The sequence below is a fragment of the Lutzomyia longipalpis genome, chromosome 1 (genome assembly GCF_024334085.1).
Source record: "Lutzomyia longipalpis isolate SR_M1_2022 chromosome 1, ASM2433408v1".
In the NCBI taxonomy this organism is placed as follows: Eukaryota; Metazoa; Arthropoda; class Insecta; order Diptera; family Psychodidae; genus Lutzomyia; species Lutzomyia longipalpis.
The window spans coordinates 32,802,800-32,829,584 of NC_074707.1; the positions used below are offsets into that span (position 1 = coordinate 32,802,800).

Genomic DNA, 26,785 nt, shown 5'->3' on the forward strand with positions numbered 1-26,785 from the left:
CGGTTTCGTACTACGGATGTTTTCCGCTGTTTGTCTCATCTTTATTCTTTTTAACATAATTTTTATTAAATGTAGTCATGAAGTCCACAAAAATCTCTTTTGGCCAAATGCCACATTTAATGCGGAAGCGATCTGAGAGAACCCTTAAAATTGCATTGAATATTTTTGTAAAGAAAATTGCTTAATAAAACCGATAAAAATTTATTACTTTGCTGCCTTTATTCATACGACACTAAAAAAAACTATCATTTTGAGCTTAATAAATATCCTTTGCACTTCTGTTACACACCACATAAAATATAACGTAACACTGCAATTTTGTGATTTTTACTACCTTTTCCCATCTCGACGTTATATAGGCAAAAAAAATCACAGGAGATTTTCAAACTTACTACGTGTGAAATTTGAAGAGAATATTAAATCTCTCTATTATCGTTGGCAATACATCATTCTTCCACACTAGGCAGAATAATCTCATGAAAAATATGGATATTCCACGCGGAGAGAATGAAAAAGTTTCACTGCAAGAAGTGAATGCAGGAATGCAATGGTACAGAGACCTTTAATTAAAGTTTCCTTCCATTGTAAGGCATATGGGCTTGAAGAATTCTCAGGAAAGGAATGTCATTTGATACGTTGACATGTGCAAGAATATATTTCATTGCAGTTGAAGCCTTCTTAAGACATTTTATATAAGAAAATGAAGATGAAGCATTTTTGGTGTAGTCAATCATCCCTAAAATATCGCACTCTGGTTTATGTCCAAAAGGTGTTTATTCATTTTAATATAAGTGAAAGCTTTATTTGAGGAAATAATCGGGACACACGAAATCTTGTGAAAAATTAAAAAGAAAAAGAATAAAAAATCGCTAAAAAGACTTCATATTTCTCACAGGAATCAATTAAGAAAAGCCGGTAAAGGGTTTGTTCAGAAATGCAGAAAATGACGTCATTGTGTGCGTTTTTTAGGCAAATCTTAATCGGCTGTTTTGCTGATTTTGACCGTCTACAAGACTGTCACTGAATACTATTATCCGTAGAAATGAATAAATTACTTTAACCCTTTCGTGTTTTTTGGGTTATACGTTGACCTAAACGTGAAACATTTTATTTTATCAATTATTTATGAATTTAATTGTTTTTACAATTTACAATTGCATCAAATTCACACAAAAGAAGCCAAAAAATACGTTCTGATTGAAAAAAGTCCTCTAAAAGCATCGAGACAATAAATATCGTGATAAAAGAGCTCATGTTTCACGTGGACACGAAAGGGTTAAAAGGCATTTTTAAAGGTTTTAAGGGCAGTGAGGGTAGTGAAGTAGTATGGATGTGGGAGAGTGAATTTTCCAATGCTGTTGCTTGCTAAGCTTCACTCTTACTTTTCTAGGTTTCGTGACGATCGCCTTAAAGGATAGTCCGAACATATAAATAGACAAACATACAGGCAAACAAACAAAATAACGCAAATATATCATTTTATGAAGTCCAGTTAAAGTATACAATTCGAATTTCCAATTCCACATATTCAGACAGTCTAGATTAAAGTAAGGCAAGCACCCCTATCTTTAAAGAGAACTTCCTTCGCCTTCGAATTGCAAGCAACTGCTCACCCCTCCAAACCACTTGTACCATTATGTCACCAGCATCTGGATAAACTTGGGCATAGTGTGTGCAACATAATGGTTGGATATTATTTTGAATTTATTGGTAATTTTAATATAATTACAGAAAATTATACACGCATTGTGTTGTGAAGCCTCATTTCTTTGATACCAATCAATGTTCTTTTTTTTTCTTCGCCCCTCTCACACGATCTATTTTTCTTTTTTTTCTCGTATTGTTTTCCAAGTAAGCACGCATCTTTTGTGTACTTATGGGACAGTGAAGTCAAATATTGAAGAAGTATTGTGGCAAATATGCCAAGGAGAGAGAGACGTATGGAATTTGCCCAGAAAGAGTTTTCAGATGTGAAATTTTTCTTCCACCACAACAACATGGAGTTGATGGCATAAGCCGACGGCTTTTTTCAGAGTCTCTACATAGCAGAGGATGGAGGCGAAAGACAAATCCCCAACAGAGAGGCGACCAAAGCGAATGTATTAAGAGGCGCTTCCAATTGATGGAGAATTAACAGATTTGGTATGCCTCAGTGGATTATTGTAGCAATTTTAGACAACTTTTTGTGGAGAGAAAAGGAAAAGTTGAATCTATTCAATGCTCAAATTAAATTGCGTTCGTCAAGAGTGACGGCGTTATCGGCGTTTTTCCATAAAACCCATCAATGCGGGAACTACCTCGTGTCTGCATCTCATTCTTTCGCATAGCCCTTCGTGTGGTCAGTGTGAATAGACCATCGAATCCATTAAAGCGATTAAACCTCACATGTAGTTCATATGTATCCCTATTTCACACTCCTCTACACCTAAACTCAATATTTCCCGTCATCGCCGAATTGCTAGTCATCCAATTTTATAACACTCTCTCTCTGTACATTGCGGGAGAGCCCTATCTTGTGGACTACACAGGGGTATCCCCATTGAATTGTTTTCTTCTACCCAATTCCTGTGTTATTTGCTAAAATGGGATTTCTGATTGACAAGATGGACACAAGGTGATGTAATTTCGGGGGTGTATTATTAAAAGAAAATAGACACCAAATGAGGGGTGATTCAGGAAATAAATTATCCGGTGTTTCCTCATCAAGGATTATACCTTCCAGCTTTGAACTCAAAGAAATAATAAATTATTTAACAGGTAAAAGTAGCAAAGAGGTTCAAAATTCATTCATAACCTACCTCTGCAACGTTTTAATGCAAATTATTCTCACAATCATCTCAGATTATAATCTCTTTCTTAAGACAAAATGCATCAGACAGGTGTGTATGGGAGATTGCGGTGGATTTACCTTTTGATAATCTCTTCTTACGATTCAGTTGGATTAAGAGAAAACAGATTAAGTACCTACTAAAGGTTGTTGTTTTCCAAGCAGGGACCTAAATTATTTCTACAAACAAATAATTCAATTTTTTTGGTGCTTTAACATTGTTTTTTTACCTAAATAACATGAAAGCATAAATCATAAAAAGGTCATCGGTGGCTATGTTGAGGTTGAGGAAGAATTGAGTGGGCCCGTATTGTAAATTTTTATAGAGAGAAATTTGTCAAAATATATACGGGTTCATTTAATCAAACTTCGAATCATTACTAAATTTAGCTTTGAGATTCATTTGAGATTAAATATTGCCAGGATTATCACAGCTGGAGATCAGGATAGGCTGAATATAATTTTGGATTCAGCTTCAATTGAACCTGACTTAACCTTAGAAAACTTAAGCCGTACCATAAAAAACTTACAAACTTAGGCCTAGAATAAAAAAAATATATTACCTGACTAAGAAAGATTATAATCTAACGAGGTAAATTGTCGCTTCGCTCCAATTTACCTCGCCCCGTTTCGCGGGGATTTGTTGCGCTTCGCGCAAATTTTTAGAAGAGAAGAAATTTGTGACGAATTGAAATAGATTTAATGAAATATTTACTCGTTGGTAAAAACCTCCTGGTATCAGTAGTCTCTGTACCAAATTTCATCACGATCGGACCAACGGTATAGAAATGCATAAATGAACAGGAACGAAATTTTAGAGAGACCTTTCTTTATTATATAGATGGGCCACGCAAAAACCTCCAACAGATATTTCAAAGAGAAAAAGTGAATTTCGCACAACATTTATGGCGCCGAATTCAAAAAGTAGTCAAAAAAGCATGAATTTTATATGAGGGCTATGTGAAGGGGGGCTCTGGGGGGAAAATGAATGCCGTTGGTAAAAACCGCCTGGTATCAGTAGTCTCTGTACCAAATTTCATCACGATCGGACAAACGGTGTAGAAATGCATAGCTGTACAGGAACGAAATCCTTTCTTTATTATATAGATATAAAAAATTTAGGCCTAGCTTTGAAAGCATTTTCCTAACTTAATTGAAGCCTAATTTAAGAAACTTTAGATTAACTTAAGTACAGCCTCAGTTATTAGACAAGTTATTAGACCTAGCTTAAAAACTCAGGACTAGGTAAAAAACTAAAGCTTTTCTTAAGAAAACTTTAGACTACCTTAAGAAACTTAAACCGAATTTAGTAGTGAATTCCACCCCAAATCATAGAATATTTCGCAGTGTACCAAGAAGCCCCGTTTTCCCCTAAATAACTAGCTATACATAGACAAGACATTCTGTATTAGAAGTATAACAAAAATGTATTTAAAAAAAGTTTGAAAATAAAAAAGTAAAATATTATTTCTGAGAAGTAGTTTATATATCTCTTTCAACGTCGTCCTTCTGTTCGAATCCTCATAAATAGCTCTATCCAATTCGATTGAATTCAGTAGGACGCCAAAATTTCACGATGGGGCCAATTCCTCCGGGGCACGGCTCATTCATGCTCCGGTGCTATCAATCATCGAGCCATTACGAAAGTCGCGAGACATTCCAGCGAGTAAACAGCTCGCCATCTCCAAAGGTGACTTGCCATGGAGGAACAAAAAGGAAAAGAGACACAGGGAGGCCCTACCGACGACAGGGAGCTCTCAAAAAATGTTCCTGAATCACCCGGGGAAGTTATGATTGCTGGTAGCAGGTACCTACCTATATATGCGCATTGTAAGGTAGGCATGAGAGCTTCCATCACGTGAACCAGGCAATTGATGGTTCGGTCGTTCCCATTATTTTGGTGCTGGCATGGCTCGTGATTGAAAATTTTCATCAATTTTGCGTTTTAATGTTTAATGGCCACCCCGGCTAGATATAAATTTGCGATTGTGCACTCTCACCATTTATCACGGGCCCGTTTGGAGCGTCGGAAAAGAGGGCGAGAGCATTCATGGTGCTCTTAATACCGTGACAGCTAAAAACGCTTCCATCCACACTAATATTATACATCGTAATACATTGTAGAGAGTGAATTTGTAATGAAGACTCAATGGCATTGGAGAAATTCAATTCCCAACAGCGCGGGTCTTATTCACTCTACCATCATTCCCCATAATAATGAAATCTCTCTCAATCACATCCAAAGCGGGCGAGAAGACATTGTTAAGACCCCTTTTTTGCATATCTACTGCGTGTATGCTCATCAATTCTCAACTAAGATTATTAAGAGTGAGATGATTTTGATATTTCCTCTAAAGACCTCTTTGAATTGAGAGTGGTTTAGTGAGATGAAAAGCTTTTGGTTGTGTTGGTACAAAATTTGACTGAAGCTAAAATTAAGTGTCTTGAATGACTCTTTCAGTTTGATTTATCTCTTTCATCAGGTACCAGAAATTTTTAAATTTTATCCTAATCATTCAGTCATAAGACCGTGTTTTTCTATGCTCGTTGTCGTCTTTGACCTATAATTAACCTGTTTATCCGTTTTTCTACTCATTAAATCATTTTCAAATCTGACTTTTTCATTTATTTTTGAAAAATAAATCGGATTGTAAACGATTTTTGTTGCGAAAAAAACTATACAATATTAGGAAGTAGTATCCGTAATTATGTAAACCTACTTTATCGATTTTAGAAAGTTAGATCTTGTCTGATTAGTTTTAAACAGTCTTTATCGCAAAGTTAAAAGTCATTTCTTTTATAAAAGAAATACATTTGAGCATAAATAATTTGGAAACATAAAACATGGATTTTTGTCTCAGAAAAAGTTATTTTAACATCTTTCCTAAAAGGGCAACTTTTTACCCCAACATGAGTCTAGAAAGATCCAAAAACCAGTGATTTAAAAATTAGATTTCTAGACGGTTTTTCCTCCCTAAATTAGCCTAAAAATAACCATAAGAAAACTTCTCGTAAAGCTCTTACACTGATTAAACTGTGCCTAAAAAGCAAATTTCAATTTAAATTTTCTTAAGAAAAAAATATCGACAAAACCCTTTTAGCTCATTGTGAATTCAACGAAAAGATAAAGTTCATTTCCTTGTGAAAAACTTTTAAAGTTTTACTTGTGAAAATCGTCGTTCGTGATTCCGTTGGGAATCGTGTGTGGCATATATGGCAAAATCTTGTTAATTTTTTTTTCTTCTTCTACTTGGATTCCCACTTGCGCTGATGCAATGGATTTCGTAGAAATCTTCTTTGCTCTCCTTTCATGTAATTCGCTTCTCCATGAGACTTCCCAACATAGTACATATTGGGAATCCTATATAAGGTGGTCCCCCCCTTTTTTTCGGTGAACTGTGTAACTGAATACCAAAACTAAATTCTCAACGGAGTGGACCATGTCCAGGACGATGAGGAGCAATCCAGGCGGGGAAGGGGGTATGAAGTATGTATAGAAGTGATGCGGGAGCTGTGAAAGTTGTCGGATTTTTTGTGCGGCACATTTTTCTCTGAGAGATTTCGACCGATTCCCAGAATTCAGTTTGGAGAGCGCATGGGTTCAATATTATGGAGATTGTGGATCCCTGGGGAAATTTGTCGGATATATCCTTTCCCCATTTCACCAAATGAAATTCAGCATATAAAAGCCTTCAACGATCCGTGATGGAAAAAGATCTCTCACCTCTATCCCCCGTACACTCTAACCCCTTATTCTTCTTCTACACCCCTTCATGAGAATTTCCTTTGAGCCCCCTTCCCGGTGCACAAAATGATTTTTTAAATTTTCCAATTCTCCCAATGTGTCGCTCAGGGCGACGACCTCCCTATGTCCGTCCCATTGCACCCCGAAAGGGATTTCTGAGGGAAGGATAAAAGGAAAGATGAATTGAAGATTATATATTTCTCCTTTCATTTCCATATCATATTTATATGTATACGTGCAGGAGAAAAACAATCTCTTTATGAATCATTTTTAATGATAAACCTACAATTTCAATAAACTCCGCGCTTCGCCTCTCATTGCAATATTTTGCATAACGTATTTCCACATCGAAAGCACAGAGAGGCTGTAAAAAAAATCACTATTTAAATGTCGTTTGCGCGGCACATACAGAGGAAAAATGTAAATCACGGCTTTCGCAGGCACGATAATACTAAAAGCTTCCTGAATTCATGAATTGAATTCACTTGGGAACATATAACGATGGACACTTTGCCCATTAAAGGGACTCTCTCGAGATATTTTGCTGCAGAGTTTTTTTTGTCTTCCGCAGTAAAATATTATTCACACGGGGGGTAAATAATAAATTTCATCAATTTGATGTATGTATGTTTTTTTGGAGCGAATATAAAACACAGAAAATTGTATCCGAGGGAGTTTGGGAGCTAAAATAAATCGATGAGTGTCGTGTTATTCTCTGCAATTTTTTATCAGAATTTCCTCTTACCAAATATTGGGCATGTGAACTTCTTTTTTAGCCCATATGCAAATAGCAATAATCTCACAACATGCCGGGAAAATTCTCATGATGACCTTTCTCTTTATATTTAAAGCTCTTGATTGATGTTTTGGAGTCTTAGCTCCTCTTCATCAGGTACCACGAAAATATGGCAGAGAAGTTTGTTAATTTTGTAAAGAATAAAAGAATAAAAAGAAATGTACTGGTAAGCTGACCAAGCTTACGGGAGCTGTGTTTCTTTCAGTGTACCAATTTTGTGAGAGCAAACTAGAACGCGAATAAATTTAAATACGCGCAAAGTCGGGAAAAGTTGAAAAGTCATACCCTAAGAAATGTTTGGAAGGCCATATCTCGAGAACGGATCCATAGATTTTCATAAATTTTTTTTTGTTTGAAAGGTCTTGAAGTCAGCTATAACATATCGAAAAATGAAAAAAATTTATGTCGTCATTTTCGAAAAATTCGAGTTCGAAATTTTCGAAAACTTTGTTTTTGACTTTAGCGCCTCTTGCGGTCATTTCTCGAAGTTGCAATGTTCTAGACATTTGTAGGGTTTCTCGAAACCTTTCATTTGCGCTTGAGTTGATCAAGATCGGACTTCTAGAACCCGAGATATGACATGCCAACTTTGGAAGGCTATATCTCGAGAACGGATCCATAGATTTTCTTCATTTTTGGCATGAAGCTTGATAATATGGTCAGCTACAACATATCAAAAAATGAAAAAAATTTATGTCGTCGTTTTCGAGATATTCATCGAAAACTCATCGAAAATTTTGTTTTTGATTTTTGGCCCCCTAGCGGTCACTTTTGAAACTTCGGATGTTTTAGAGAGTTGTAGGGTTTGTTGAGATCTTTCATTTGACCCCGGGTTGATCAAAATCGGTCAAGCCGTTTTCGAGTTATGGTCGATTTTCGATGAAAAATTGTGGCGGCCATATTGACTAAACGGCTTGACCGATTTTCGAAAATGAGGTATCGTTGGAAAGCTCTTGATGGCCCCTACAACATATCAAAATTTCAGACCTCTAGCTATAATAGCGGCTGAGATATAGCGAAAACAAAATTTTGAGGTTATTCAAAATGGCGGACGGGGCGGTGGGGGGGTGGATTTGACCTCATAATCGGACGTCTTCCAGTCGATATTTAAACTTTGCCGTTTACCGCAAGTCTCTATCTATTACCGTTCTCTCGCAAATTAGCGTTGTACTCCGGCCGGCCGGCCGGCCGGAAAAAATTTTTTTTTGGCGCATACGTTTTTTGGAATGTGGGGACCCTAATTCGTGCTCATCCCAAGTTTGAGCCCGATCTGACGACTTTCGATTTTGCTCGGTACACAAAAGCTGTGTCTGAAAGAAACACAGCTAAAAATGCAAAAAAAAATCATTTTTCACAGGGATCAGCCGGAAATAAGGCTGGCAAAGATTTTCCCAAAAATGCAAGCAATGACGTCACTGTTATGATTTTTTGTCTCTTCATATGCATGAAATATTCAAGTTTATGTTGCAGGAAATTTTCTATTTAGAATGGCCTATAGAGAAAAAGTCTCTTGGAGGTCCTACCGATAAGGATTTATTCAAATTGAGTTAATTAGACCCGGTCTCCCATATTTTGAATTACCTTATTTGTAGTTTGACGCCTGTGATTTGAAAAGATAGTTAGATTTGGGGCTCCCTAATTTTTCATTTTATAACCTCAAAATCAAAAGTGAATCAAGATGCGAAGTGGAAAAGTAAGTCCTGGAAAAACATTATATAAAATGTAATTTGAATGAAAATTTTCTTTAACTCTTTAAGCAATGCCCGATACTGAAATTGTTGGCATCGGGAGGATATGAGGTGAGAGTGATAGCGACATGGCCAGTCCCGATTGAAAATCTTAAAATAATGCGAATCGGAAAAGATGAGTCGGATATATGCTCCTTTTCCCGTAAAAGTATTTTAAAGAATTTCACAAAGTTTGGTCGTATTCTGCGACCAAGAAATCCTTGAAACTTTATAAATTTCAAAACAAATTCTTGAAATTTCAAAGATTTCTTGGTCGCAGAATAGGACCCGTTTTTTTTTTTTTTTTGATAAATCAGTAAATTCCCTTTTAGAGTCATTAAATAAATGAGTTTTATGCGGTTATACCTACTTTTTTGACGAAATATTGTTTTTTTTAACCCAATATCGCGCAGTTATTGATAATAGTCCAAAAAGGAAATTTCATTTTTTGTGACAATATCAGAAAAAGATTGCAGCAAAAATCAATTCCACGAAAAGAAATGAAATTTAGGAAAGATTCGGCGAATACAATTAAAAACAACTAGAGTTTACTCAAAAGCCGCAGGTGAGTAAATAATAGTAGATAATACGAATCAATAATTTTATTTATGTAACATTTTCTTTTAATTTTTTCGAGGGCGAAACAAGAAGAAGTTGTAATTAAGATCCTTTCTGCATGGTCTTCTTTTTGGAAATATTATTTTAGAAAAGGAGACCATGCAAAAAGATCTCCATTAGAAATTCCTGATAACTACAACAGTTGTGTATAAACTCCTTTACTATCTAACTGAACTCAAATCCGATTTTATATTGCAAAAATGTGTATGAAAATCAGTCTATTTTTTTTACATCTCTCCTCGGTAATCTATCAAAAAGATATTGAAGGCAAATCGTGAGCGAAATGCTAAACAAACTCAAGACCACTCACTGCGAAGGTGGGTCTCTCATACTCTACTCATTATCACGTGTATGTCAATTTGGGAGGCAAAAGAACAAAAAAATCATTTTGTTGTCTACAAAATAAATATTTAATTTTATTATTTTTCTTCTTTCTCTTTTTTTCACGTCGGTCGAACTTTTTTTCTCCTTACACACCTTCCTAGCACTCTCATTACTTGACGCGGCACAATACCTGCATGTAACGTACGAAAGGTGTATGATGCACGAGAAAGAGAGAGATGGATGTTTGGTGGAAAAAAAAATAGACGAGGTGATTCTTCAACTAATATATTTTTCTCGGAAGGCTTGGGCTCTTTTATGATGATGATGGCGAATGCTTCACAACGGCAAAGAAGTTCTTTTCGGTACCTGATGCGCCTTTGAAAGTAATGTTTCTTGATGTTCGTGTAAGAGCGAGAGAAAAAAATCAAGCCATAAAAGTGTTTTTATATTAAGATTTAAATGCTAAAAAGATGACTATAGAGTTTTTCTCACTTTTACAATACGATGGGAACACATCATTCCCTCTGGATGCAATAATTTGATTGAAGATTGTGATGAGCATGAGCGAAGAATGGGAGTCGTCGCATCTACTTAATCCCTATCGCATGTCCCACAGAGAATTATGCTAAGACGACAGGATAAGGGTCAATTCGTGTGCTATGTAACATTAGAGTCAGAGAGCCAATGGATTAGGTCACATTGGCCCATTTGCAATTACTCATCCACCCCCTCTCATATAAAATGCAATTAGAAGAAGTCTTGAGCCTGTAATTTTGACGAAAATTCACCATAGCAAATTGAACACAACAAAGCCAAGGAAGAAACCAAGAAATTCCCCATGGAATTCCTCAGAGACGTCCATCGATATGGCATCAATATATATTCCCAAAGACGAACCAAAAATTTTCAATTTTATGTCCATGCGGTAAGTCTATAAATGGGGAGGAAGGAAATGGCTGAACGAAAATGCCGAACACGTTAAAAAGGTAAAAATTGCCTCCAAAGAGATTTCATAATTATTACGTGAAATAAAATGCAATAATATTTGAAAAAGGAGATGGAATGCTGAAAGATGCAAAAGGAATACAAATGATGACTTTTGGGGAATAGTTCCTGCACCGAAAGAGAGAATGGAAATGGGCAGGGTGGAACAATAAAAGAAGAAGAAAAAAACAACGAGGAATCATCAATTCCGAATGTTTTCGTTTATCTTTTTTTATTTTCAACTCATTCGCATCTTTTTCTGCATTTCGTGCACACCAGCCCCGTGCGTTCCGATCATTGGGAGATTGGCTTCTTATTATTTTTCTTCTCTTGCAACCGTTTGCTACTGATTGGCTGGGACATTATTCTTTTCCGTTCTTATATTAATTTTCCTTTTTTGTATTTCTTCAAATGGCCTTCACTTAATTACAATAAAAAATGGTTTTAGGGGAATCTTGTTCTTCTTCTTACAAAAGGAGTTTACTCATTTTGAGGTTGTTTAATCGAAAATCAAACATAACCCGAAAACGGCTTGACTGATTGTAATGTAATCGGATTCAAATGAAAGATCTCAAGCAGCCCAACGACTGACTAAAAAAATTGGAAGTATCAAAAGTGACCGCTAGGGGGCCTAAAATCAAAAACAATTTTTCGATTATTTTTCGATAATGGGCTTAATTCAGCGACCAAGAAACCCTTGAAATCTTTAAATTTTGTACTGAAATTTCAAGATTTCAAGCGAATTTCAAGGGTTTCTTGGTCGCTGAATAAGGGCCAATATCCCGAAAATGCGTTTATTGATTTTGGAGATCAATTTTCTAAAGTTGGTTCTACAAGTCAGATTTTTAACAAATTAGGTGAAAATAAAAGGGTAAGCAAATTTTAAATAAGTTTAGAACATTGCAATCTCGAGAAATTACTACAAAACCCGTTATGACAAAAACAAAATTTTTGTAAATTTCGAATTCAAATATTTTTAAAATTTAATTATCTATTTACATCAAATTTTGATATCTTTTAGGTGACTGTAATACCTTTCAATCACAAATAAAAATTTAAAAAAAAACTATTTGTCCATTTTCCAATTACGTAGTAACAGCCTCTGAATGAATAAACTCCTTTTTCTTTCAAGATTTATTTTCTTCAAAATAACCTACTTTTAATGCATTCCATCGTAACATAAGCTGACTTTCAGCATTAATGTTTGGGAAGTGATGGGCAATGCTATGTCTAAATCGATGTAGATAATGATAACCTATATAGGAATACCTTTACTTGTTTATTATTGATAACAGCGGCGCATTGTATATATGGTTTAAATATTGTAGGCAGGATAATATGCCGAAAGTGAAAAACGCCGTAAGATGAATAAAATATCAAATGTGGGTTAGCATCGTGTATATTTTAAGACACAAAATCGGTTGATTTTCTTCCTGTGAGCTATCCCAAATTCTCTTAATCCTCCGCTTGCTTTCCCAATCTGGCTATTTATTGATGTTAGCCTGGGTTAGGGCAAAAAGAAAGGAGATGAAATCTCAAATGAATCAATAGAAATTGGCTAAAAAATACTGCGTGAAATACTAAATTAACAACTAAAATCAATTTCTTATTCAAATGAGATGGACATAAGAGATATACGAAGGTGAGTGTTGATGAGATGGAGTCAAGAAGGAATTTGCTTCTGACCCAAATGCAATTCCACGAGAAGATTACCCATCACTTTTGGGTTTTGTCGATGGGAGGGCGATTGATGAGGTCTTTGTGTGTTGGAAATTGCCCTTCTTGCGGAGAGCTTTATACACTTGCAAGATCCCAAAGAAACCTCTCACTCCCCCACCGAAGAATATCAATTGAAAAGGGACGAAAACCACAACACCAAAATTACTCGTGGTGAGAATTACAAACCCATCATTCGCACCCAGCTTCGATACATTAGTTGGTGCAGAACACCGTATGGGTAAGATTTTCTCTACATACTCAACTTACTATATCTCATAAAAGTCATACAAAAATGATCTTATCGGGATTTTATGGCGCTACATTTGCGCTAAATTAATGCACTTATTGCGTTGTTCGAGCAATTGTAGCCCCGGAAAAATGCAATGTGAGCTCATAAGTTGATTTAATGAGTGAAAAGAAGAAGACGAAGACAAGCTGAGAACCACACGCCATTTGGGAATCATTTCGAGAAGCATCATGAGCATAAAACTAATTAATCAATGATGACAGTGTTGCACGCTGAGGAGCTCGTTGGAGGAGACGACCTCCTACTCCTGCGGGTGCGTGGTAGCAAATGCCAAAGTAGAGGAGCAACATGGAGTGGTGAACTGCCATGGCAAATGATGCTGAGGGGGGAACTTTGGGATTTCCAGAGATGTGCAATAAAGCAATGGGAGACACTGTAAACAACCAACATTTGTATATTTGTCTTTGGAAAGCCTGAATAAATAAAATGAGATTTGAATTTTCAGCCAGATAATTCAACACATTTTCAACTAAATAGTACTGAAAAGGAGTTTATTCATTTTAGGGTTTTTGAATTTTTTTCTTTCTCAAATACAAACACAATTGGAAAAATCTTTGAAATATTTTCCTATAAACGCACTGACGCCTGACGCATATGCTCAATGCACAAAGAAAACTTAAGTTCATTGTTATTGTATTTAAGGAAATAATTTGAAATTTTTCTTCAGTTTACTGATTCATTTCTGTTTATGATTTCATTTCATTTGATAAAAATTATCAAATGAGCACAGATGCTTTTGCTTCATGCATATGTATGCAACTTCAATTAAAGCTCAACCTTTCATTTTAACGCAGGTTGGGAACAATAGAACTTTTACTCTTATCTAGAAGATTTTATGTCTTCCTAAAATATTGTTTACGTACGAAGCATATGCTTCAAAGCTAGGAGAACCTCAAAATGAATATACTCCTCTATAACTGCCATAAAGGAATTAATTTTATCACTTTAAATTCTTAAAAAAAAGAAAGAAAATAAATAAAAGATAATAAAAGATTGCTAAGCAAAAGGGTAAGATATTTGTATGTATTTGCATTGCATGATAATTAAATAAATAATCTTTAAAAATTCATAGTAAAAACATAATTGTAAACATTTTCCCCCGATGAAGCGAATAATTGTGATTCACTTTTCACGATAAATTAATGAATCAACAATGAAGTCTCGCAGCAAATTAGCAATTTTGTGGTTTTATAATTTCTCAAATTAGATGCATCAACTTTGAAAAATTGCTGCAGGAAATTGCAATTTTTTTTAATCGTCAGTACCTTACCAAGCTTTAACAATCTAACCGCACAGTTTTCATTCAATTACGCAGGTATTTAAAAAGAAATAAAATGCACCATCACGTTTTAAATTTTATTACATTGGAGCTTCTTTAAAAAGAATTTCCTTAAAGAACTTGAACCCTATGAATTGATTTTGATAGAATATGAAAAGCACGAACTCTAAAACATTTTGCATTTATATTAAAAAATTGAACTTCATTAGAAATTTTCCTCACAGATCCCGAAGGAGGAAAAACAAGGGGTGAACTGGAGGAAATGAAGGGAGAAAATTCAAAGTGAAATGGTGCCATTTTGGGCAAATATATTGGGAAGTTGTTCGTTGAAAAATAGAGTATAATTAGGGAAAATTGTATTATTGAGAAAATTTAAGTTCCCTCTGAATATGAGGGTGGCATTTAATTTGTACACATCCTGGATGATAAATGACTTGAAATATTCCAAACAATCAAAAGGAGTTTCTCTCTGTTATTCCAAATCTCCCCCATTTGACGCCCTATTTGGTCTTTCACACGAGCTCCACCTCTTTCATCTGGCCAAAACACAGCTCTCACACACAGTATAAATTTGCAATGATGCGTGAATTTGATTTCCCAGACTCTATGACAATTGTGTCATGATTAAGATTCACCCCCAATTGATCTCTGTGTGGCAGGAAGATTTCCAACACGAGGAGGAATATTAAATTATGTGCTGGGAATTCAATAAATTTCTCATCCACTCTCTCATCTTGATAGTTTAATTTAAGCGCTAATTAAACGAATAGATGTTGGGTGCCATTCTACATTTGAGATATTAAGCAATTGGCCCCTTAAGATAGAAGATTCCCCGTATGCGATTGATGGGGGTGGTAAATGGGTACATAGTGTACACAGACTGGGGATAATTCTCATCGTCTATTGATGTGTAAATAAAATGTGCAACACCGATATTGGCTTCATGTACGTCATTTATCGAGGAGGAATACCGATGAAAGGTCTTTTCCGGATTACCATCTACGTACTGAATACGTACATACCTATGTACATAATACATATCTATATTTACGCCAGAAGGACGCACACCACGATTTTCGAGCAGTAAAGGGGTGCCACAGGGATGGTTAGAGAGCAGCAGCAGTGAGATAAAGGAGAGAGTCATTATTTGACTTTTGCTTCATTTCACTGTGAGAATATTTAAAAGGGGAAAATTTCGCTGTGGTTTCACCCACACCCCCCAACCCTAACCCCTTCTTCTACTCCAGTATGGACAAAAATCAATACAAAATCCTTCCCTCGCAATCCAATTTTTTCCGCAATTCGACTCTTGTCATAAGCATTACGCGCCATAATTACATGGGATAGCTCTTTCAGCGGCAATTGTAATCGTTTTGGGTGGAATCCACAGGAATTAAGTAAGAAAGAGCCGTGAGAATACAAATAGCTTGATTAATAGGAGCCCCCTTTCACGAACACACATTATGGGGCTTAACTCAATAATATATTTCGAGTAATTATCAGCATCAATTACTATTGGTTCCCGCGTACTCAACTACCGCCCTTATTGTTGCTAATTTTTAAGGGGCTTATCATTAATGTAATTTGTTATTTTTGCGGAAAAAACTATCATGATTATATAGAAGTTTTGCAGCAATACAAGTTCTGGTGAAGTTGATGATGAAACCCCAAAAGCTCACAATTTATCTACAAAATGGATTTATAGGTAAGGATTATTTTTTATTAAACGGTTTCCTTCTGTTTACAAGAAGGTTAAAATTTAACCATGAAGGGTTTTATTTTTTAATGAAAGATTGTCTTGTAGATTGTTTATTTTCTGAGTTAGTAATTTGACTGATTAGAATATAACATTCATAGGACTGAACGTAAAAGAAACCCTGATCTTTGTAAGTTAAGAAAACCAAAACCTGGTCCGAAAGTTACCAAAAGCGTTATTTTACGTATTAATACATATTAAGAGGTGCAAAACCACTAAGGAGATATTCCAGACGAAATTCTTTGAATTCCACGAAAAAAGGAATTTTCTCGCGCAGAAAGCTGATAAATCGAACGGCGATTCTAAATCTTCCGGATATTTCGGTTCTTAAGGTGAAAATAATTGCAAAAAATTAAAGATAGCAAATTTTTAGCGAAGGATTCTACTAGTCAGCAAAAGATAGTTGCAAATTGGTTTTACAAAAAAAAATCATTTTCTTTCAATCTCTTCCCGGCTTAACTCTTCTCGCTTATTCTGATGCATGGATGAGAAGAGATAAACCGGGAAAAGATTTAGCTGGGTTTGATTATAAAATGAATTTTCATTCGTACTACTGTTGACGCCGCTTTGTAAGTTTCGCCGGCACACGTCTCCGAGATTTTTTCCTATAAAAAGCTCTGGATGACGTGGCCGGAAAAAGGGAGAGAATTGAAAGAGTTGTCAAAAGTTCGGGTGAAAATAAAAACGTGCGTGCAAAAATTAAAATTAATTTAAAAGTTTTTTATTAAATACAGTCCACTGCAAATATTAATTGTTCATTGCCACATGTGTGGGGCCATATAAACGCTGTGTGTCTCTCCAGGTTCGTAACCCTTTTCATCCAATAACTACTTCTTAAAAATGTTCTAATAATATGAAAAAATGTTCTAATAATATGTAATGGTTAAAATCGTATTTAAAAGATTTCAAACACAAATTCCGGAGGCAAAATGTACGCACTTCTTTAGCTTATCAACCCCTTGCTGAACCTCCACCCCCAAAAGTTCAGAACTAATTTTGTCACGGGATTTCCATACGTGTGACTCGGGAATTGTATACAAAATGATAAAATAGGTAAACTATGTACATCTAAATTAGTAGCTCTCTCGATCGACATTGGATACCTGGTATGGAATACAAATTAGTTGCAGTATAGGAGGAAAACTTATAAATTTTAATTAACTCCTTTGGAAGCTTTTAGAGAATTGATTCAATTTTCGTCAGACGACTTAAATTCACTTTTCACTACTTCACCCTCCCTCCCACTGAATTGTGGCGGCATGTTCGGTAGCTATAAAAGAAATGCGTGTTGGGGAAATTTCAATAATGTCGTCTCGTAAATTTTACACCCTGGAGATGGAGAATGTTTCATGAAAAAAAATAAATAAATAAAACAGATCAGTTTTTTTTTAAATAATATTCTCCGTTAAAATGCATAAACCGTCGAAAGAGTGAAAAGCGTCGTTTGTATTCAACGCAAAAAATGGGCGGAATTTTTCATTCATTTTAACTTGATAAATCTCTCCCCTTGGACACATTCCGAGATGGAGTTAGATGGGAGCAAAATACGATGTATGTATGCAACAAAATTGCATATTTATTCACGAAGAATATTAAACTTTCAGTCTATGTAATGAATACAATAGTTTGCAAACATGTTGCCCCATGCTTAGCAATTAAAAACCACCACAAATTCATCACGACTATAATGATAGTTTTGCCCTGGCATGCTTCACAGTCTTCCCAAAAGAGTTCATCCGAAGCTAAAATCCCGCATTTGTGAAACACTGAAAATGCCAAAAAGTTCCCCTCCCGCGCCGCAAATGGAATTTAATCTGGGCGCAGGGAAACCCAAAAGAACTGCCGAGCAATAAACTTTTGACCATATCGGCTAAAATACCACATCCACCCAGATATATTTACCTCAACACTCCGGAACGCACATTTATGTGGCTTTATTTACATAGTCTCTAAACTATAATTTTATAAGTGTACATAACCACATTATATGGTGTGTAGATATTAAGTGAAAAACACAACACTGCGCTATATTCCACACAGTGTTTTGGCACTCTTTCGTGGCCATAAAAATAATTATTTTGTTGTCAAATACACGCTTTCCCACGAGAGGTAAACACGATACTCAAGTTCTTTAAATTCTTTTGACCGCTACGACGGAACAGTCAAAATGCTTGGATGGAGGTTTAACAGGTCAAAAAAATAGAGAATAAAGATAGTAAGAATTACGAAAGGAAAAACTATTATTTTCAAATGCGACTCTATATAAAATCACAAAATGCACTTGCTTATGTACTTTAATGCGGAAATTTCGTACAGTAGGACTCCGTAGTTTTGGATGGTCCTAATGTGAGTCTTTGCCAACAAAATTGAGATCTTCTCTATAAAATGTTAGACTAATTCAGGTTATTTTACGACAGTCTGATTCTTCTTATGAGTACCAGAAAGCTTATTGTACTTGTGAGCAGATCGCTTAATAAATGAGTCAAAATAAATGTACTAGTTAAATTTGAATCTAGCAAGTTTTTTCTCTACGTATTTATTAAATTTTCTCACTGTGAGAGAAGTTTTCCCTTTATTTTCACGGCTGTTTCTTGTCACTTCAAGTCGAAATAATGGGTCTTATTCAGCGACCAAGAAACCCTTGAAATTCGCTTGAAATCTTGAAATTTCAGTACAAAATTTAAAGATTTCAAGGGTTTCTTGGTCGCTGAATTAGGCCCAATAACACAGATACTTTCAAGTAGATAGATTTTTAAGCACCTGAAAACGCCAGAGAACTGAGTATACAGGTTTCATCCCTTACTTGAATTTAAGCGATATAAGAAGAGAAGACATTGTATACTTTCAACAAGATGGGGCACCGGCGCACACTGCTTGTTAATTAAACGTATTTGAAAGAAGTATTTTCCAGTTGTGGAAAAATCCCTTAGTTGGGCTGGATACCAGACTTTACGACACCAGACTTTTTATTAGGTGACTGGAAATCGCATCAAGAATCACAAACTCTACTGAAATTTAAGACTAACATCATGATGAAGTCTTCAAGCTGACTCCTATGGGTAGATTCTGAACTGAAACGTCGCCTTTCGCCACAATTTTTCTCCACTTTTGTGAATGTATGTGCTATGAGATACACACATTCACAAAAGTGGAGAAAAAACGTGAAGAAAATCGTGGAAAAACGCTGCGTTTCAGATCAGAATCTACGCCCTAATGTTTTGGCTCGTATTATGCAGCATACCTACAGTTGAGCCCGTTGAGCCGAAATATGTATCGCGGAACGTGGCGCTCATTTGAAGGATATAATTGTCAGCACATACAATGCTTAACCTTTTATTCAAATGACAAAAAAAAGAAAATAAAGAATTGATACAGAAATCTTCAGAGATGATAAAAGTACTTTTTAACGTTTATAGGTCTAGCTGATAGAATTTTTGACTCATCGTCTTAAAAATTCGAAGCAAAGGAAAATCATTGAAAATGTTTCTGTTTTGCATTTTACAGCATTCAGATATCTTAGTCCAGTCAAATGATACATACGGCCAAACATGATTAGCATTAACTTTTGGTTCACCTTATACAAATCTTAGCGTTTGCACCGATAAATGTTATACTCCGGATCCCTACTGTATTTAAATAAACTCAACAGCAATATCTTGTACGCTCAGCATGTTTTTGTCCGACAGACGCAACACAATCTCGATAAGAAGTCGTTAAATTGACATTTTTATATCACGGGAAGAGGTATCAGATATCACGCATACAATTCACCTAATCAAAAGCAAACAAATGTACTGCGGTAGACACACACGAAAAATTAATTTTCCCAACAAAACATTAATGCATTTTGATGGAAGAACACACGATCATTTCTAATTTTCCCTAAACCACACAAAAACCTCATCGTTGTGTGCCTTTGTATGCAAAAGAAAACATAAAAAGCCTTCTAATGGCAAAATATTTTTCAACATCATCTGTTCAGTGAAACTTCCACGAATTTGTGATGCTATCTCTATTGCGAAATCTCACATTTTCAACTTCTAGTTAGCAGAAAAGGACATGTGGTTCTTGTTCTTTGCCACTCCTCGTACCACTTTGGTTATTTTTTTCCGTATATATTTGGTGCGTAAAGTGCTTTTCAGTGTTGACTATAATAAAACGATGTCAACCAGGAGGGTGATCAGCATAACACGAAGATATTTCCTCTCTTTCTCAGATCACATGAAAATGGATTATTTTGTAGTGTTCCAAACAAGCAGTTTTAATTAAAAACAAAATTTCAAAAACTGTTTTTCACAAAATGGGAAAAGAAGAAATGTGAATCTCATCGATGAAACTCATTTGCAAAAGGCTGAAATCAATGAATTTCACAAAGTTAAATTTATTTCCATTCGTGCAGAAATCAATCACCCAAACCATTGGAAATTTATGTGAATTCTCATCAGCGCTATATTGAAATTCACTGAACAATTTTTTAGTGTAGTAAAAAGTTTTTAATTCAAAAGTTTCCATAAAATAAAATTGATATTGTATCAAATTTTCCTTATTTTGCAAAGATTTTTCTTCATTTTAAATTCTAGAATAATTAAGGAAAATTTTTCTTTAAATAAGTTTTTCAATTTTTGCTACACAACGTGTCAAAGACCAACGGGGAAAAAGTGAAAAAGTCAGCTGATTTTCTTTCAATGGTATATCCACTTTGGTTGTAAAAAACCACCAACTTTTAATTGCCATTTCAAGTGCTGGTACTCTAATTGAACCAGAGGCAAATTGTCGTGAAAATTATTTCACTTCACTCTGCGACAACAAATTTAGCACATTGTGTAAATTTGCAGTAAAAATCTGTTCGCCTGAAAAATTAAATGCCATTCTGCTGAAGATGGAACTTTTCACTGCTCAATAGGCACTTGGGGGTACCACAATTTACGCTTTAATATACGAAGCCTTAAATAGGGAATTTGTTGTAAATTTACGGCCTTGGAATTTGCGTATTTAAGGTCTTTAAAATGTGAAACTGTCTGTAGCTATGATTTTAAAATATTAAATGTTAGGAAAGGAACGTCAAACGTTAAAAGAAATTAAACTGGAACTTTTTACAAAACGTTTCTTATCTTTAAATATATTTGATTAATTTAAAGATAATGGGACGATCTGAATTTGACATAGATTGGAATTAGACCGTTTTACCTAAATCATACGATTACCGATTCTGGGTAAGAATTTCGTTAAATTTTCATAATTGAAAAAAAGAGTCCCAATTTCTGAATTACTTTATATCAGTGCTCAAAGTTTTGTTTTAAGTCCTTACGTTCTAGCAAAGACCTAAAAGTCTGAAAGCAGATTTTCCTAATTTTCTCATAATTTTTATCCTTTTTTATATACAGTACTCCACATAGGTACGAAAAATTAAATCAAATTTTCTGTTTCAATTCGTCCACTCTAAGTAAATTATTGCATTCAATTCTTTAAGTAAGAGAAATAATTTCCACTCACTCGTTGTTTGAATCGTGATGTAATGAAGCATATAATTGGAAATTAAAATTGTTCTGTAGTTTGTAAATTTAGATTGACAAATTACCCGTATTTTTCGCTTCAATAAGGGGTAGTTAGGAGCAAGTTAGTTAACTTGAATAAAATTATTTTCATTTCTTCAATATTCGTAATTAGTGTTTAACGGAAATGAGATTTTTGGGAACTTTCAATAAAGCTTTTCCCAAAATATGACGGGACTAACTGAAACCTAATATTCTCTATTATTAATTTAAATAAACAAATAAATAACAAATAACTTTTAATTTTTTCTGATTAAGTTCTTGTAAATAAAGAATTTTGAAAAATAGTTTCCATGCAATCTCTCATGGATATATTTTGTGTGTATATAGTTGGGACAACCAGAAGAGACTTTTGGTATGTTTGGCACGATATTTCAAACAGGAAAGAATTTCGTCTTCTTTTTTCACAATTCATCTCTTCTTTTCCTCTCTGTATCCCGAGACATTGTCATAGTTCATAACATAAGGAGGTTCTTTCATTTTCATCCACTACTACCACGAAAAACTCTTATAAGCTGCTATATAAAAGTTGTGGGATACAACCTTACAAATCAACAAGGTATTGAATGCAATATTGGGATGTTTTTTCAATCATTTGTATGCAACCAGAAGCAAAAATGTACACAGAAACGGAAATTCCGTGAGATTCTGTCGTAGAAATTTTGATTTTGAAATGCTAAAAGGGTTGCAAAAATGAATGTGATTTGATGACATGATTCATGATGGGCTTTCGATGAGATTTCCAAACATTTTTGCGATGCTATGGGATGCTTATATGAAGATCAAATGAGAAATTTGAGTCTTTTTCGTTAAATAATACTTACAGTTAGAAGATGTTTCACGTCATTTTACACTCGAATCGTTTTCTTCCATTGCGTGCAAATTACAGGTATGTCGGAGCTTTTTTTTGCTCAGTTCTCTCGTTTTTTTTTGCGCGCGCCTCAAAGAATGTTATGTACAGTACGACTTTGAAAAAAATTCTTCTTTGGACACTCTTTTATCGTTTATTGTGGAGCCTTCTCCGCGTTTCTGCTTCTCAAACAAACAGCACACACAGCACAAGGGTAGTCAGCCACCTGAAAATGAGATGAGACACACAACACTATAATTAATTCATTAACAAAAGCCATATACGAGGAATGGGGCAAAAAGAGTTTATTCTGTTCCCGGTTTCACATTTAAAGTGCTCTCTCTACCCGGAGAAATGGAGCACAATCACTTTCACAGTCATCGGACTCTCTCCAAAGCATTTTCCCATATAGCAATACACAACACTTTAAAGCTTTAAAGCTTTTTGCCGGCACTTTCCCGCTCAACGATGCTAAGCGTGGTGTTGCTTCGCTCCCTAGTTGCCGCCACAATGGGTAAAATGGAAAGCGATGTGAAAATTCCGTCGCAACGTCAATCATACACCCGGAAAATTTGCCCCAAACTATAAGTTATCAACATGGAAGTATGGTGAAGTGTTGTGTGTGGTTTAAATGTGTACAACACAGTATATATTTGTGGGTAAATGTGAGAGGATACTTAATCGTAGAAAATTTAATGAAAACCCCCAGAATTGTTGACAATCCAAACAGGAGGTACTTTTGTCCATACGCTCCGAGGACATTTTCACGGAAATCTACACAACATCCCAACCCCCGTGTCGAGGAAAGTGGGCTTCAAATCTCTCCACATCAGTCTGTGTGCTATACTCCGCCAAAGTAATATCCTCCTCAAGTCACCCTCAGCTGCTGACCGACCATGTCCACTTTCACCCTCAGCCAGCACACATACACATACACACGCCAATTGCAAGAGACCCTCCGCTGGGATTTTCGCAGACATTTCCACCCCATAGAGCGGGGAGAGAGAATGTGTGATATATACTTTCGCCTATATATAATAGAAAATGCCTCCCTTCTCGCAGTCAGACAAAGAAAATAACATTCTGGGCAGCACGTCGCGACAATCTACTAACTACACCAACATAAAAAAGTTCACTTCAACATGAATCGCTTTCCCGGCTTTTCCATTACATACACGTTATGTGCTTCCAGTCGGCAAGTTTTACCATGGGAACCACCTCAATGAATTACTTCGTAGTTAGTTAATAAGTTTGAGGAAACGACATTAAGTGGCATCTGTTAAATGGTTTAGTTGATCCTATATATAGTTTTTTTTAGGAAAACTCATGTTTGATGTTAAATTTAAGGTATAGGGTTTGTATTGTAATCTTATAAAAAAAACTTTGAAGTAAAAATGTCAGAGTGTCTATAAAAACAGGAAGATAATGATTGCTATTTTATAAACAAAAACTAATGATAAAGTTTAATATACAGAAAATACAGAAAACAAAAAGATTGTTTTAGAGAAAGACTTGATATAAAACTGAATTTAGTTGTACCTAATTTTAATGACTAACTAATTTTAAACGTTCAATTTAGCCTTCAAATTGCAGCACTGACGCATATGCTTCACATGTAAAAAATCAAAATTGGATAGATATAGGGCGTGGTTTATAATAAATTCTGAATAGAAAATGGAAAACTATTTTGTATTCCTTAATTTTTTAAAAAAAATGTTTGAATAAAATCCTTCAGATGTTCTATTCTGGAACATTTAAAAAAACAAAAAAATAGAATGGTGACGTCATTTTATGCAGTTTTGGGCAAAACTTTGCTGACTTTTCCTAATTGATTTCTGTGGAAATTTGGAAATTTCCTTTGGGAATTTACTTAACAATTCTCTGATCCTTAAGATCAACCGCATCTGAATTAATCCTCGAATGAGGAATTTTTCCATACAACATAGTGACTAAACTCCTTTTTGCTAAAATTTAAATTTATGATTCTCTTTAAAATTTTTAAATGAAATGTCTAAAGGAAAGTTTTAATTCCCACATAGAACTTTTGATGTGTTAAAGGAACAGGAAGACTAAAAATTAGCATCTTTAATATATAGGCTGTGCAGAGGTCCTTTGAGTTAATTTGCCAAAAAGCCCCTTTGAAGATTGACAGGCAACACTGTTTCAGCACGTGGGTGTTCTTCTTCTATGCATTAAATCTTCCAGAGAGATGTGAGGGTGATAGAAAAGTGTTGTTTTTGTGAATTTCTGAGATGTGTGGCACAGAAGGTCCCTTTTTCCGGTGGTGGGTGGTGCAAATGAATTTAGTGACACTGCATGTGTGCCTGACTTGGGGAAAGTCTCAATAATTTGACACAGAGAGTCAAGCACGACGATACCAATTTATTTAATGACGATAGGTCCCCTTGCCTATATGGTGAGAACGTAATTTACCATGCTTCATGTTCTCAAATCAATTGCATTCTGTGCGCCTTTGATGCCGAAACGTGGGCCACAAAAGGAAATGCCACATATGTATGTAGAGGAAAGAAAAGGTTGGGAAACTAAAGTGAATAGGTGCGCGTGACCCAAAAATCACTATTTTGAGAATCACATGCAAAACTTGAAACGATATAGCAATTTGTTTTGATTTACTTTCCGACGTCGTCCCCAACTTTCCCTTCCGCTTTTCTCCCTCCGTCTTTCCGATTTTCCCATGGGAGGTGGGGGCTGGTTGGTGAGCGCCTGCTTGCTTCAGAGGCGCCCTATGTGCGTGACTTTGAAATATCAAAACTACACTGAACATGCTGCGCGGTGTGGGCACAAGGGGGGATCCCATAATTCTCGCTTTATGTAATATTTTTCAAAAGTTTCCCTCTCATTCTGCCCTTTAGCAATTTCCAATGGAACACCACCGTCTGCCAGTATGTACGTGATAGTGGAAATTTCAGAAATAGTTTCCTACCCTATTTACGAACTACCTTCGAGAATTAAAATATTTCATCGGAATTTTCCGTGCCGGAAAATAAGGGGATATTTAATTAAACTTTATGTCCGTGAGCCCATCAAATATAAACTCAAAACTGATTTGAATTGTTTAGGGAGGGATGCATCATCTTTCGTACCGTAGTCTGCTGCTTTAATTTACTTCACTTAATTGACGAATAAATTGAGCTTACGACATTACAAGTTCGTTAGGGAGGAGGCAGAGAAAAAGCTGATTAAGCTAATTGCAAAAACTACACGAACATATTTTGTAGCGTGGTAAAATTTATCAATTTACGACAAGCTATCGCGAGTTATGCCACAGACACACTGAAATATTAAACAAGAATTGTGGCAAAGAAAACCAATAATGTAGGAAAATATTTCTCGATCTAATTTAGCATTTAAATCCAGGCATTAGTTTTTAATTCAAGCTTTCTTAAACCAGGGTTTAGTTTTTTTTTGGTTAGGCCTTAGTTTACTAGGGTAGGTTCAAGTTTTTTAAAGTAAGCCTAAAGTTTTTAGGATCAGGCTTCAATTCTTTAGGTTAGGCCTTAGCTTTTTAGACTAGGCCTAGTAAGTTTTTAGACAAGAATTAGGTTTTCTTACACCAGGATTTAGTATTTTAAGCTAAGATTAAGTTTTTTAAAGTCAATCTTTTAAGGAAAAGTTAGGCTGAAGCGGTTCCTGACTGTCTGGATTGTAAAAGTCTTCCAAAACTGTATTAAATACAGTTTCAACCTGATCTAATCTTTGAACCTTAAGACTCTGACTATTAAAAAATAAAAATTCAGACAAAAGCTAAAGCTAGTTTTAAAAACTTAAACCTGGTTAAAGAAATGGACTAAACCAGATTTAATAGCGAAAGAACGTCTTCTAAATTTCCTCAAATCTTCTTTTTTAACAACATTTTATATTTTTTTTTGCAGTCAGTCAATTAAATTTATATCTCTGAATCTTTCATTGCGAGCAAATTCAACTCACCAAATCTTGTAAAAGCGGTCATGGCGAGAAACGTGCTTTGCTCTAAGTCATTTGTTGAAAATACGCTACAAGAGCGAGTACGGAGTCCCCAAGGAAGATGATAAAGGTGGAGGTTCTGCGTGGGTTTCTTCTTCCCCCATCTACCACGATGGTTTTTTTACCCACACTCTTTCTTCCTTTCATCTCACAGCACCACAATATACCTCCTCGAACTTGCACCTATTTATAATTTTTACTTTTTCTTTCAGCCAGACATTCACGCCTAGCACTTGGTATCTAAACACTAAGACTAACATTACAACGGGAGACCCCACCGCGTCTGGTCGTACACCTCCCTCATCACTGGGAATAGT

The 26,785-nt window shown here is 35.4% G+C and overlaps 1 protein-coding gene across 4 annotated transcripts in view; it reads right to left on the reverse strand.

Annotated features, from left to right (window-relative positions):
* The window catches only part of LOC129785943 (protein winged eye), a 140,002-nt gene that overhangs the window by 45,475 nt on the left and 67,742 nt on the right, over positions 1-26,785 (reverse strand). For all 4 annotated transcript variants that reach the window (XM_055820617.1, XM_055820616.1, XM_055820615.1 and 1 more), the window contains exon 2: positions 22,459-22,710. The gene's annotated coding sequence lies outside the window, so the exon portion shown is untranslated. The remainder of the gene's footprint in view (positions 1-22,458; positions 22,711-26,785) is intronic.